The sequence below is a fragment of the Danio rerio genome, chromosome 8 (genome assembly GCF_049306965.1).
Source record: "Danio rerio strain Tuebingen ecotype United States chromosome 8, GRCz12tu, whole genome shotgun sequence".
NCBI lineage: Eukaryota > Metazoa > Chordata > Actinopteri > Cypriniformes > Danionidae > Danio > Danio rerio.
In genome coordinates, this window is record NC_133183.1 from 52532501 (window position 1) to 52548040 (window position 15540).

The 15540-nt window shown below is 36.1% G+C and overlaps 1 protein-coding gene across 50 annotated transcripts in view; it reads right to left on the reverse strand.

The window, feature by feature from the left end:
• Window positions 1–15540, reverse strand: part of rimbp2b (RIMS binding protein 2b) — a 268387-nt gene that overhangs the window by 167797 nt on the left and 85050 nt on the right. The gene's annotated exons all lie outside the window — the stretch shown is intronic.

Below are 15540 nucleotides of genomic sequence, written 5' to 3' on the forward strand. Positions count from 1 at the left end.
AATCCTATACTTTTCATTCTAGGTAAATTATTAATGCTATTTAAGATATTAGGCTAACAGTTAGCATGCCAAGCTAACTGGCAAAGTAGGTACTGTAATAGTATGATAGGCTATCTATATACATGTTTTACTCATCCATCAAGTGTTCCAAACCTGTTTGAGTTTCTTTTGTTGAGCACAAAGGAAGATATACTGAAAAAAATGGGGGAAACAGCCATTGACATCCCTAGAAACAATTGTTGAGTGTGAGTAATAGATGACAAAATGTTTATTTGTGGGTGAACACACTATAACAAGGTTTAATTTTGTACTGTTCCTCAAAAGCAACTAAACCTCCAAAAGACACGATGACGGCAGCTGTTCAAAGATAATAAATTGCTAATAAACACAAGAATATACAGATTCAGTGAGCTTCTGTTGTAGCGTTTCTCGACTACAGGCACTGACCAAAAAAAAAAAACATAAGTTAATAATTTATTGAAATAATTTATTCATCATGACTAGTCAGCTCTTTGATGAGACTTTAATGAAGTGTTGACAGACTGGCTGGTACTGTAGTTTGAGGGAATATAGTCCAGTGTGTCTGCTTATTGGAGCTGTCCGTGGTGCTGAATCAAGCAGAGCTCCACTGCTTAATCAAGCTTTTTTCTCTTGTTTTGCTGATGGCCTCGAGGCCCACAGAAAGCACACTGTGTTCTGTTTGCAAACTGGAGATGCATTTAGCCTTGTGTAGCCAGACCTTCAATAATCCGCATTAAGTGTGGTCTAGATTACAGCTTCTTCTGGCCTAGAACCACATGCTGAGACTGGAAGAGATGGTTCGACTGACAAGTAGAGAGCTGACAGGAAGTTTGAGATGTAAATAAGCACCTTTTCTATCCTGGTCATTAGTGTTTAAATAAATGTATGTGTTTTCTATATAAACAACATTTCAACTTTGAGTCAGTGTATTTCTTTTTTCTCGAGGAGAATAAATATTTAGATTAATATTGAATTGAATGTATAATTTTTAACCATGTCAAAACTATAATTAAAGGGAAATGTATACATTTAGCTGTAACAAATGACAGTATTTATTTATATATTTTTTTGAGTTGCAAGATTATACTTTGATATGAGGTTAAAAAGGGTTATGTGGTTTCCCACATTACACTGAAGTAAAAAATATATTTAGTCTCTATAGTAAACAATATTTTCAGTTCATGTGAATGTATTTTTATATTTAATATTTTTATTAAATACAATTATAAAGTTTAAACCAAGGTTAAATTATACCTTAAAAAACTAAACAATATAGCTGAAACAAACTACAGTATTTTTAAAAGTTGGTTCAAAGTGTAATTTTGTTCAGTATAGAGAGAAAGATAGACAGACAGATAGACAGATGATTTAAAGCTCTAAATAAATAAATAAGAAAGATAAATCGTCACCTTAGAATTATAAGGTTCTATCTGACATTTTTGTCAAAATTGATTTTTTACATTATGGGATGTTTTTTCATAAGTTGTTTACATTTTAAGACTTTTTATTTAAAAAAATTGTAAAAAATGTTACACACATACTGTTTGCTATGGAACGCAAAAGGTTTGAAGCTCAATATCTCAAAATCATTCAGAACGCAGCTAGAACCTTATAATTCCAAGTTGATGAAATATTAGAATAAATATACAGTGTAATAGCAATAAAAATGAAGTTAGCAAAAAATTTATGAATTTTAAAAATAAAAAAAATAAGTTAAAAATAAATACAGACAAGATTTAAAATAATAATAAAAAGTTGAATAGATTGTGTATGGCATATCACTTTCAAATAGTATTTTAACAGTTTATTTAAATGCCTTTTATCAAGATTGCAAGCCATGGATTAAAATTGTGAAAATCCAAAGATTATTTTTTTCCCCAAAAGGGTTTAATTTAGCAGAAGCAGCACCTTGTAAATGCAACTTTATTTTTTAGTTTTGTCACTGAAGGTACTCAGAAACTGACAGCTTGACTCAGTGATTTCATTCAATTCTCTCCATCTTTGTCGGCAATATAGATTAGACTGTCCTAAAAAACCAATGGCCAATCTGAGGCAGAAACTGTGGTGATTTATACACCCGATACTTTGACCATTTCAACATAAAGTGTTATTATTTCAGTCTGAACCTTTTACAGTGTTTGTGCACTAAATTATAGTCTAAGCATTACTCCTAGGGAGACCTTTAATACAACAACCACTGTACTGTAGCAGCTCACATCTATACACTCCTGTTTAGTTCACTTTTATACCTCCTCCTGCTTCTTCTATTACACGTAAAAGTGTCAAAGCTCTCTCCCACTGGCTCCGACCTGCTGGGATTCCAGCAATATCAAACGCGAGAACAGTCTAACCTCCTCTCAAAACGTTGCACAAGCACTCCTCTGCATGTGCTTTAAATACACCGTAAAAATACAAAAATCTACTTTTATTTTTCTTACCATTCATTTCCAAATTTAACTTAAATATGTACATTTCTCAATCATTTAATTGTGTAAGCTAGGATATATTTGGAGTGTTGAGGATGTTTCATTATTATCATTATTATTATCATTATTATAAATATTAGTTGTTGTTGTTGTAGTAGTATTTATATATTTATAGAATTAAAAGTAACTATAATTTGTGTATTCCTTCATTTCATATAATGTTTAGAGTAAACAAATGTTTCAGACTAATTAAATTGCAAAAGGATTATTAAGTGTGATAGGTACAGTAACACATTACAATAGGGTTTCATCAGTAAACTTTAATATTGCACTAATTAGTATCAAAAGGGATAAATCTAAACATTTACTATTGGAGTTATGTTTAGAATAAACTGAAAAGATTGTTATTAATTATTAACTCCATAAGAATGTTACATTTGATTTTGAGTTATTCATTAGCAAAGTAATGAACATTACCTAAACAAGATTTATAAACACTGTACAAGTTTAGTTTGCATTGTCAGTAGTAGTAATATTTAGTAGCAGTAGTAGTTGAATTAATTAATATTAACAAATTGAGCCTTATTGTGAGGTGCTAACAAACAATGAGCCTATAAAGAATCACAATATTTCTTAATCAATGTCTAGGGTATGCCGTAGACCACATTATAAATACATGATTTCATTCATTCTTTCATTTTCCTTCGGCTTAGTCTCTTATTCATCAGGGTTCGCCACAGCAGAATGAACCGCCAACTTATCCAGCATATATTTTACGCAACTGATGCCCATCCAGCTGCAATTAAGGCTAATTTGTGCCGGAACAAGCCGTATACGGATCCGGTACCACTGAAATCTGATCCGGCACTTCATTGTACCGATCATGTGTACTGATCCCCCTGCTTACACGCACCTCCTTCCTCCCGCCCGCTCTTCACTTTCTTCTGTGACTCCCCAACTATCGTCTTCACTTTTGTCCGCGACACCCCTCTGCTCTTCACTTTCTTCCATGACACCTCTCTCTCCTTGGTTAACATGACGAATCCGTTATCCTGATCTGTTCAGGGACCTTGCAATTCACAAATTAAGCACTGGCTGCAACCCAGTACTGGGAAACGCACTCATTCAAATACACTACGGACAATTTACTTTGTTGAATTAAACTATAGCGCATGTCTTTGGACTGTAGGGAAAACCGGAGCACCCGGAGGAAATCCAAGCCAATATGGAGAACATCCAAAAAAAACAACAAAAAAAAGAAAAGGTCAACTGTCCCAGCCGGGACTTGAATCAGCGACCTTATTGCTGTAAGGCAACAGTGCTAACCACTGAGCCCTATATGGCCCAATATATGTTTTGTTTATGGATATAAATAGCCCATCAAATCTTCAGACATGAGCTCATTATAAGCTCAAAATCAGCTCATTTTACAAGTCCCCCAGAGTTAAACATTTGTGTTTTACCATTTTTAATTCATTCAGCCAATCTCCAGGTCTGTTGGGAACAGTATTAGATTAGTTTAGCATATATCATTGAAACAGATTAGACCATTAGCATATCACTCAGAAATGACCATAGAGTTTCACTATTTTTTTTCACTTAAAACTTGACTCTTACATAGTTACCCCACCAGACCCAGAGACTGGCTGAATGAATTAAAAATGGTAAAATTACATATTATAAAATATAAAATTACCCAAAATGTTAAGATTACCCAACTATAAAAATAAGGAAAAAGTGGATTGATTTATAATAAAGTAAAACATTCACTAAAAAGGCATCCAAAAAGCTTCAAAAGTAAATAATTATTCACAGAATTGTGAAGTGCCCACCGTAAAACAAATAGAATGAATGTTCAATATCACAATATTTGGCATGAATGAATATCTAGCCTGATCTCACCAAGAAACATAAGAATTTTACATTTTGTATATTTAATGGCTAATTCTTATGAAAATGTATGATTTTAAAAAGGAGGTGTGGCACCCAAGCCCACCCCTAACCCAACCATCACTGGGGAATGAGCAAATCCTTCTAAACTGTACAAATGAGACTGTATGAATTCAAATGAATTAGCTGCTAAATCAAAACGTTACGAATTGCGGAGAGATAGAGTTGGAATATCAGATATTTCTAGTACCCACATGCATGTTTTTAACCCACATTTACAATTAGTATTTAAAAAACTACAGGTTTTACAAATTACAGGTTACAAATGCATCTTGTGGACAAATCAACAGAAAAAAAGCTAAATAATATTTAAAGTAGAATCTTTTAATTTCAAAGGCTGCACTGAATTCTTTGTAGTGAAAATGTCTGGTAGCTTTTTACAGATTTTCGTATGGGAGGAATACTGTTGTCGCTGTGACAAAATTTAAAATAGATTCAATTAAACAGTGATTCTGACTTCTATTTAAATAAAAGGTGTTATAAAACCTGCATATGTGCCAAAGAACATAAAACACATGATGCTCTACTGATGAATTTTTCTCAAGCGCAGCATTCGCAAACATGCATGCATCAATTTGACAAACCCTGATTTTGATGCCTCCTGTTTATTCTCCAGCACAAACACACACCAGCACAGATGTGTGTACGTAAACACACGAACACACACACACACACCTCCAGTGCCAGAGATCTAATTAAGGGCTGTGAGATTGAACATGTCCCTCCTTCTGATAGCGTAAAATTAGATGTTACAGATTTGGATTGCATTCTCACTGTGACGTCTGACACGTCTGCTGAAAAGATGTGTGACGTTCTGCGTTGATGTGTGTGTGAGTGTGTGTGTGCGCGTTTGAGAATGAGAGAACAGCTGAAAAATAAGAAATGTGAGCTATTATCCTAAATGTAAAAAAGCACATATATATAGCGAGAGAATGAGAAAAGTAAAAAAAGCAGTGATAAATGCAAACGCACACACACATGCTCATATACACCCTCTGAATGTTGAACGTCTCAACACAGAACATCAATATTTATGCACTAGCTGAGCCGGGAATGGCAGTAATTGCTGCGGAAATCAATGTAAGTCTGTTGCTCACAGTGTATTTCATCTTCTTATGAAGGTCACATTTCGTTTTCACAGACTTAAAGGAGGCCCACACTCACACAGAAACACACACACTCTGAAACACACACAAAAGCACACACACACAGACAATGTCTACGCACACATGTTATTATATCGCTGCACCAGCCACATTGCACTATTGAAATACTATAAAAGCTGCTTCTTAGATCGTCCTTCATTCAGGGTGTTTGTGTATTAATCTTGAGTAGTAATTGATGTACTACACTAGTTACGATTAAAAATAACTTACATATAGGCCTGTGATGATATCTATATTTTGCTGTATGATATATTGCAACAAAATATATTGTGATAAACAATATTACTGTCATTTTAAGACCCTTTTATGTCACTTATTTAATGCTGGAATGACAGCATAATAGCATCATAATGCAATACATTCAAAGAAAACCTACTGTAATATTTTATTCTAAACAAATTTTTTTCTTCAATTATAGTCATTTTAACAATTTAATAATTAGGCATTGGAATCAGAATGTGAAAATGCATATTCTAAATAAACAATAACAAAAAAATGTTAAAGAGCCCATATTATAGGTTTTTTAAAATGCCCTTCCATGTAGTTTGTAACACAGCTCTAAGTGAAGTGAAGTATCCAGCTAAGGCTTAAATCTGTTAGTGTACAGTGTTTAAAACGGTTGATTCATCTATAAAAGAGTCGACTCAAAGTGCTTTAAACGAGTCGCCTTGATACCGAGTCATTAGGTGTTTTGCCATGATGTACGAACGAAACCAAGTTATTCACGTGCACGCGCAAACCCGGGAGATTTTTAAACTGGCGGCCCCGCCCTCTGACATAGAAACCTAGACACACACACACACCCACAAACACACGCACACAAACATGCCGGTCGATTGAAGTCACACTGCAGATGGATATTATTGAGTCTCTACCCAAAGATGAAACCTCAGCATTATAGCCAAGCAGTTGGAAACTACTGGAAACTTCTGGAAACGACATGCTACAAAGAATACTTCATCGGCGTTTGTTAAAGGAAGGATCAGTAAAGAGTAACTGACTGCTGGACGTCAGGATGGGTTTCTTCCTCCATTTCTCAAGTGTAAGTACGTGCGATTAAAATTGCCTCGTTTACTCTAGCTTGCAAATGTATTTAGTTGTGATTTGTTACTTGTAATCGCGTGTACTGTATGAGGTTAACTCGCTTTATTCTCATATCGGGTGCAAAGCCACGTTTAAAACGTGACGCGTGCTGCTTTGTTTACGGAGCTCCATGTCGTCCGGAGGTGTGTGTGTTTGTGTGTGTGTGCGCACGCGCGTTGTCGTCCGGATCAGGGTTAAGTGTGTGTGTGTATGTGTGTGTGTGTGTGTGTGTGTGTGTGTGTGTGCGTGTGTGTGTGCAATATGTGTGTGTGTGTGTCTGTGAAAAGAGCAGATTGAGACAAGCTAGACTGTTTCAACTGTTTTTGGAGTTTTTTGCTCAATAAATAGACGTCTGTATTTTCAAGTCCATAGTCTGTATTTACATTGACCCACTGGCAGCTAAAATCCACGCCCACACTATCGAGAGTGTATGAACTGTGATTACTTTTATATTGCTGATTAGCTGTTGGGCATTTCACTCTCTCACTGAAGGCAGTCGACCAATCGCAACAGACTGCCATCGGTCCAATCAGCGCAGATTAGCTTCGCGCTAAGGAGGGGTTTCGGGAACAAATAAATCACTGGACGATTCATATGGGAGTCGCTGGAATAATTAGGTAAACATAAATGCAGATTATAAGACCATGAAAGTGTTTTTTGACCTTGCATGCATATTAAACTGTTGTTGGAGACCTTTACAACCAAGATATGACCCTATTTCATGTATAATATGGGCTCTTTAACAAAAAAATGCAAAGTAAAAACTAATAGAGGCTGTAATATCTGCTACCAGATCTATTTTCAGTTGTCAAACACCTATATTAATATAGGCCTTATGAATTATTTTCTACATTGAACGATAACGATATATATTTCGATATAAGTTGTTGACATTTTCACTTTTGAAAGAGTATCCCAACCATGACTGAAGGCGGATACTGCTGGTGGGAAAGTGAAACAAGCATGCTAAACAATACTGGGTGCAGCATGACCTACTTTCGGCCGATAATTTTCGGGCGACACAAAAAATCAGTAAATCTCTAATATCAACACAATTATAGATTCCTGTTGTTGCATATTTCTGTTGTGTGATTGGCTCTTAGGATCACTGTTGAGTAAAAATATCCAGAGCTGATCATCGTTATCGACATAATCTTCATTGCGATTCCATATGATATTGTTTATTGGTCCAACCCTACATAAAAATATACTAAAGTCATTTATAGTAAATACTGTAGTGTTATTTTAATCATACTGACACAATCATACTGGGTTCCTCATCTTCTTGTGTTTATGTTCAGTACTTTCATGCTAAAATCGATAAAAATAACCTATTCTTTACCATAAATGTGAAATTACTGAATCAAGACATAGGAACCAGAGAAAAAATGCAAATTTTAGAAGAAAATTTCAGATGGCACTTGAGAGGTTTTTGCATCTGAACTCTTCATATATTGAGAATTGTGACATCCCTACATACATGTATTACATTGAAATTAATATTATTATTACCTAGATTCATATACTGTATCAATAATATGTCCCTGTAAATATCTTTAGTGTGAGAAGCAATGTTTTGTGCAGTCATATACTGTCCAGTTCATTTTACCTAGAAATTGCAGTCAAACACACTGTATGCACACTGCGTCCGAAACCGCATACTTTCATACTACATACTACACTAAAATCAGTATGCGAGCCGAGTAGTATGTCCGAATTCATAGAATTTGAAAATCAGTAGGCGAGAAGTACCCGGATGACTTACTACTTCCGGCGAGATTTTGAAGTGCGCATCCCATGCACGCTGCGCTATCCCATCATGCCCCGTGAGAGAATTCATGAATGGGACTGAAGCGACGCAACTGACGCAGGTAGGTCACGTGACCATGACAAAATGGCGGATGTAGAACGTACGAATTCCATTCATACTTTTCACATTCATACTGTATAGAACGTACTTTTTTAACGGCCGAGTAGTACGTTTAAATTCAAATGCAGTGCCTACTGAGTAGTAGGTGGTTTCGGACGCAGCCTATGTGTCAATACATTTGGCCATTTTACAAAAATGTAGGCTAATAACTCATATTTCCATACAGGACATAATTTGTGCCAGAACAAGCAGCCTCACATGGACCCCCGGCCTGCCCCGCTGTTCTTCTTTTTACTTTCTTCCACGACTCCCCAACCCTCTTTACTTCCGTCCACGAAGTTAAGTTATGTTTTGGAACAACTATACAGGAGTTATTAGATAACAGATTAAAGATAGCAACATTTAGCAGGTTTTTTGAATGATTTTTTTTTAAAAGCATGACAATAAAACATGAACGGACCTATGAATTAGGGCTGCAAAATATTGGAAAAATTGTATGTGGCGAGGGGGTGGGGCCAAGACCCATGGGATTCGTTCCGTTCCCAGGGCTCTTGGCCCCACCCACTTGCCACATACAAAAAGAAGCTCTGGACTATAAGAGGAGGAATGATAGTAGAGAAAGCCAAGAGAGGACCGGGCCCAGACATAATGTTTTACTTTTGCTTTCAGTTTGACGGCAGTCTCTGTGAGGAGCTGCCTTCCGTTTGTTTTATTTACTAATAAAAACCGATGAAAAGTTTTGGCCAGAAACTTCATTACATCTAGCATTGTGATATTTTTTTATTTTGCAATATATATAGTGATATGAATACAATTTCACCAGATAACTTAATATCTCTATTTGAAAAGAATCTATGTTTGATCGATTGGGATGCCTCTTAGTTGGAAGAGCATCTCCGTAAAATAAACAATCTATAACTTTTTGGTGTCCCCGACACATTTTTAATGCGTGTCTGTGCTATTTGCAGTGCATTTCTGTATTTGCATGTGTTGCAAGTATTTTCATGCATAACAACCTATAAATACAATCAAGAAAAGATACAACTGAAAAGGTGTTTTATGGTTATCATATAGTAACTGAATGATAAAAATACAAATAATTCAACAAAATGAATCACTGTAAAAAGTCACAAATTGAAACATTTTTTATGCCCAAATGCTTTTAAGGTCATTATACGATCGAAAACATTTACAAATGATGAATTAAAATACAAACACAACATTGCATATCCTATGATGTGACTATTGTGAAAGATTACATTGCGATATCGATGCTGAAACGATATATTGTGCAGCCCTATTATCAATGTATTTAAACATATGTTTGTTTGTTGTAAAAATTCGTAAAGATGACAAAAAATACTAATTTGTGCATCTCCTGGCTTCTGCATGCAACAATGTTGTCGTTGTAGATGGTGGTGTATTCTGGAAAGTTTTTGTACCCCTTAGTTTTGAGTATGGTTCTGGAAAATCTCAGTTTTTATGACTAGCCTTTCCCATTAGCCATACACCTTCAAGCTAAAGAGAATCGGAACACCCCTACCCCTTTACGTGTAGGGGAAAGGCTAAGAGGTGGATTTGGGATTGGACCTATGTATTATCCAGTACATAAGGCCCCTTTATTGGCTATACTTTCAGTACATACTTTCAGATATATTTAAATCTTTCAGCACAGTGATGAAACCAACACACAAGTGCAGAAAAGGTGTTTATAGAAATAAACACAGGGTAAAGGACATTCACAGTCCTCTAATTTGTGGATTAGCCAGAGTGCCGGTGCGGTTTTCTCAACAGACGGGCAAGGAGAGAGACCTATGGGGGCTTCTCTTACATCACTGCTTCTTTGATTTCACTCTCTGTCTCTCATCCTCCTCCTCCAGGCATCCCTCTCTCATCTCTCCAGCTCCTGCGTCACTCTTTCATCCTCTGCGGAATTCAAGTATGTGTGTGTGCGGATGCGTCTGGAAGAGAGAGACGTTTGAGTAGCGCTTGATCGTGCACGTGCTTGAGAGCATGTACGTGCCACTGTGTAAGAATGTAAGGTGTGCTTAAGGTGTGTGTGTGACGTGCCCAAAATCCCCAACCTCAGCTAACTGGCTTATGAATGTTGGATGGGGGTTTTTATGATCTTGTTAAAACTGGTTACATTATTCAAAGCTCCATTCATTCAGATAGAGAGAAAAGGCAAAAGGGAGAAAGATGGATTGAGTGAGAGAAAGAGAGAGAGAGAGAGAGAGAGAGAGAGAGAGAGAGAGAGAGAGAGAGGCCGCAGGCTGAGTGAAATTTTAATGAATTCTCTCACAGTCGGAGAAAAAACGATTGCGAAAGTTGGCAGAGAAGGAAGAGATTTCAACTCGGCTGATTTCTCCTGTGTCGTCAGCTCTTCTCTTTTTTAGTCCCATCTAATGGGAGATGTTCAAAGAAAGACAGAAGACAGTGAGAAAGGGAGACGTCAGGGCTATCTATTTTCTAATTCATTTTAAAGACATATATTTATACTGCTGCTTCACGTCACTTTTTTCTCAATGAAGAGAATCAGTGACCAATTTTCACAATCTTATTAAGAAGTTAGCATGCTTTAGATGCACAAGCAACATTTATTCTATTGCAGCTGAAATTTGATCTATACTACTCCTCAAAAGATTGGAGCTGGTAATATTTGTACTTTATTTTTGGTTACTGCTCATTGAGACTGTATTTATGTGATCAAAATAAGAGTAAAAACTAGTAATTCTGTGAAATACTGTTGCAATCATTTTAATATGTCAATTTTCTACACAAGAACTATCTTACATCTTATTATCAATGTTGAAATCATTTCTGCAATTTCATGATGCAACTTCAGGAAAATCTGATAAAAAAAAGAGAAAGATCCAAAGACCGAAAGTTTTTAAATAATTATCTACAGATGTGGCTCAAATGATTAGACAACCTGTCAGACCAAAAGATATTGACCTTTTTTTACATGCAAAAATGATTTCTTTTTATAACGTTCATATTGATGGTTGTTCTGAGCACAATAAATATTAGATGAAATTATTTGTTTTTTTATTCACTTTTACCTTTAATAATAGATATTTCCACCTTTTGCAGCCATTACAGCAACACATCACTCCGACATAGTGCCAATATATTTCCTGAAATCTTCAAGACTAATGTTCTCCCATGCTTTCTGTAACTGAAGTCAAAAGCTTTTCTTTGAATTCTATGAAGGAACGTGTGGCGTTGACAGTGACTGAAATAGGCTTAGCTTGTTTTTTTGTTTTTTTTTACCTAAATATTTTTACGAAGGCTATATTCTATGGTTTACAGAGTGTAATGATGACTTCTTAGATATTTTATTAGTTTTATGGGTATTGAAATGAGCAATTCAACAAAAAAAACTATTGAAACGTCTAATAAGTTTGGCCACCCCTGTATATAATCAGTGTTGCATGAATATTATTTATTATTAGCATTATTTCATATGATCATACATGGTGAGACTTGATTTAAAATATATGTGGACATATGTTGACGCGCAGTAGGTAAAACGTTCGCCTCGAAGCAAAAAAGTTGCTGGTTCAAGCCTCGGCTGAGTCAGTGGGTATTTCTGTGTGGAGTTTGCATGTTCTCCCAGTGTTTGCGTGGGTTTCCTTCGGGTGCTACAGTTTTCCCACACAAGATCAGAGACATGCGGTATAGATGAATTGTGTATACTAAAATTGACTTTAAATTGTGTGTGTGTAAATGGATGTGTATGAATGTTTTCCAGTGATGGGTTGTGGCTGGTAGGGCATCCGTTGCATAAAACATATGCTGGATAAGTTGGCGGTTCATTCCGCTGTGGAGACCCCTGATTAAAAAAGGGACTAAGCCGAAAAGAGAATGAATGAATAAAAAGAGAATGAATGATTGAATAACTTCACTTAGATACACAAGTAAAATCAAAAAGCCAGTGAAGGCCCAATGACACTTTATCATGCAGGACTTAAGCATTAATTTCATACTTTGTCACTATAGAGAATGGGGATGTGTTGTTAAAGTGCAATGCAGTCCCTTTCTTGACTTCTTGAAATTTGGGACACAGCAGTCTGATACCCATTGATCTCTAAAGGTTTATAGTATCATATACACACTGATTTAAAAAAAGCTCTCAAACTAAAAATAAAGAATAAAATCATACTGTATATGGAAATGTTTTGTCTAATTTCACTTTAGCGCTGGAGGCAAAGTATTATATAATGCATATTTTCAGTTTCCCAGACACGGAAAAAATATTTATAAAAATATCTACACATTAGTCCATTTAATTCTAAGTGTTTGTAAGACTGTATGATAATTATTCCAAGAGAACAGTCTGCTTTAACTTGCCAATTAGCACTGGTTTACATCAGGGGTGCTCAAGCCTGTTCCAGGAGTTCTTCCTTCCTACAGAGTTCAGCTCCAACCCTGATCAGACACACATGAACCAATTAATTAGGACCTGAGCAGCACTTGATAATCACAGGCAGGTGTGTTTGATATGGGTTGCAACTGAAACCTGAAGGTTGATCACCCCTGGTTTACATTGTGCGCTCTTGAGTGTGTCTGAAACATGGCGGAATGCAACTTGCTATGATGCAGATTTACATTCTCTATACACAGTATAGCCACTTCTCCACTATTAGGCCAAATGGTTCAGTTTACTTAACCATTATTTTCTGTGCTGATCCGGTCCAGTCAACCAGAAACTATTTTATTTTCCACGATGGTGCTGATAAAGGAACTTCTTGGAATATAATACAAATGTATCAGGAGTTGCAAGTATAATAGTTATCCTTACGTCTATCCAGCCTTTGAGGAACTGACAGCCATGGCAACATTCACGAAACCTAGCACTCTACCAATCCAGAATGGTTCATCATGCTGCCTAGAATTCTGGGCCGAGAACAGTTAGTAACGGTACAACAGCTTTTCAGGCTCACATGAAAATATAACTGGAACCATACCTGACTGTTCTTAAAACCAATTCAGCAAGATACTGGAATTGATTGCCCCATTTACATCATTTAAAATTGGCCCATTTTTGACATTTACACTAAACAAGGTGTAAGTACTAACCTAGAAAATCAAGTACTGTAAATGAAGCATGATAAGGAATGGACATAACAGGCAAAGGCACAATGATTATATAATACATTTCTGCCAATGCATATTTCCTCCAAAACCTCACGGGCATAAAATGTCTGAATTTGGAGTCTTTGTCCTTTATTGTGACATTTGTAAGATGCCTTGTAAAATGTCTTGCATTGTTAAAGGTGATTAAAGTAAAATGATCTTAATGTGTTTATATGTATTTTATAATCTGGGTATGACACAAGACAAAAAAATGTTTATCCAATTAAATATTGTCTAGCCGATAATTCTGATAATTCTGATAAGTAGCGCAAACTGTCTGTCAACAAATGTAGACTTGTACATCTGCGCATCTCTGTTCATGCAGATTCACCATTTGTGAGTACACGCACGCCGCATTCATGACATGTGCACACGAGAGAGATGAGAGCGGTAAAAACAAATGCTGAATCAAAGCTTTTTTTTTAAATCCTGAATCAATATTGGAGTTACTTTTGCATGCTGGAGGAAGGATGACAGAATGGCGGGAGGATTTCTTTTAGATAGGTAATGTTCTGTTTTAAAGCTATTTCAGTCACGTCGAGCTGATTGTGATAGATTGTGTTGTGTTACAAATGGGTTATATGCATAGAAGTGTTGTTTGGCCACTGAAATCTTCTGGCGATAGATTGATGTGATTATTTTCAGTTTCATAAGGCACCTTTTACAGCATCGATAATGTAGATTTTCATTTATTTTAACAACAAAACACAAATAAATAGTGCTATTCCGGCTAGCCTGTTTTACTCAGGTGAAGTTGGTTTTATATTCAAATATCACATTGGTCTATTTTTAAACAATGATGACCTGTGACGCTCTCTATATATTGTTTACCATGCTACTTTGAATTTTTACTCTGAAATTGCATGTAGGTATGGTTTAGTAATCAGAGTAATTTCTGCAAGCCGCAGGCCGAGCACTAAGCATACAGTAGTCACTTTAGGACAAAGTGCGTGAGACAGTGAGATCAGCGATCCTTGCATGCAAGAAATATTGCACATTATGAATAAGTCACTAAGTTTTGCTTGCTACACAACTGAAAACGTGCTAGATATAACACAGTTCAATTGGAGTATTATAAAGTACTATAAAGTTTTCTAACTGGCGAATGAAACGATCTAGTGGGTTGTCTGCTGTCATCAAGGTGCGTGCTTTTATGTTTCAGCAGGTTTTCAGGAGATTATGCAAACCGGTAAGCGTTGTGGCAGATCACCTACTGCACCTTGAGTGAACCAGGCCGGGTATTCTTGACATCCCCTATACTGTTAAACATTTTATTACATGTAAAAAACCTGAAAATTTTAAAGTTCCATGGAGTTTCTTTATTGAATCATACTGTATATATGAATAAAGAACCTTTGTTTTTTAAGACTACAACATAAGATGCTAAAGAAAAACAGCAGATATTCATATCAAGGGAACAGATTTCTACCAAATGGTTATAAATCCCTTCATTGGCATTCACTGTATACATGTGCACCTGCGGGCTCGATATCTCACTCCTTCACTATTGACGATAAGAGACACTAGAGGCGAGTGTGTGTGCGAGTGTGTCTGTGTGTGTGTGTGTTTCCAGGGCTGAGATTGGGATTTGAATGTGTAAAGAGGTGTGAGATCGCATGTGTAGACGATACTGGTGGACAGCCTCTTGTGAATCTGTTGGGACGAGTTTAATGCTTTCAGACAGGTGCCACAGCTTAGGAAAACAACTAGTGAAGGTTTTTGATTTGTGCATGTTCTTCTGCCAATTTCCTGCTTTTTTAATTGGTAAAATGAAAATGATGGCACAGGTGATTGGTTTAAAAAGTTACTGCTACTGAGATTAATGAGAACACTTAACACATATTTTTTTTCAGGTATTTTTTGGCCTCTTTGGTTGTGAAAGGGA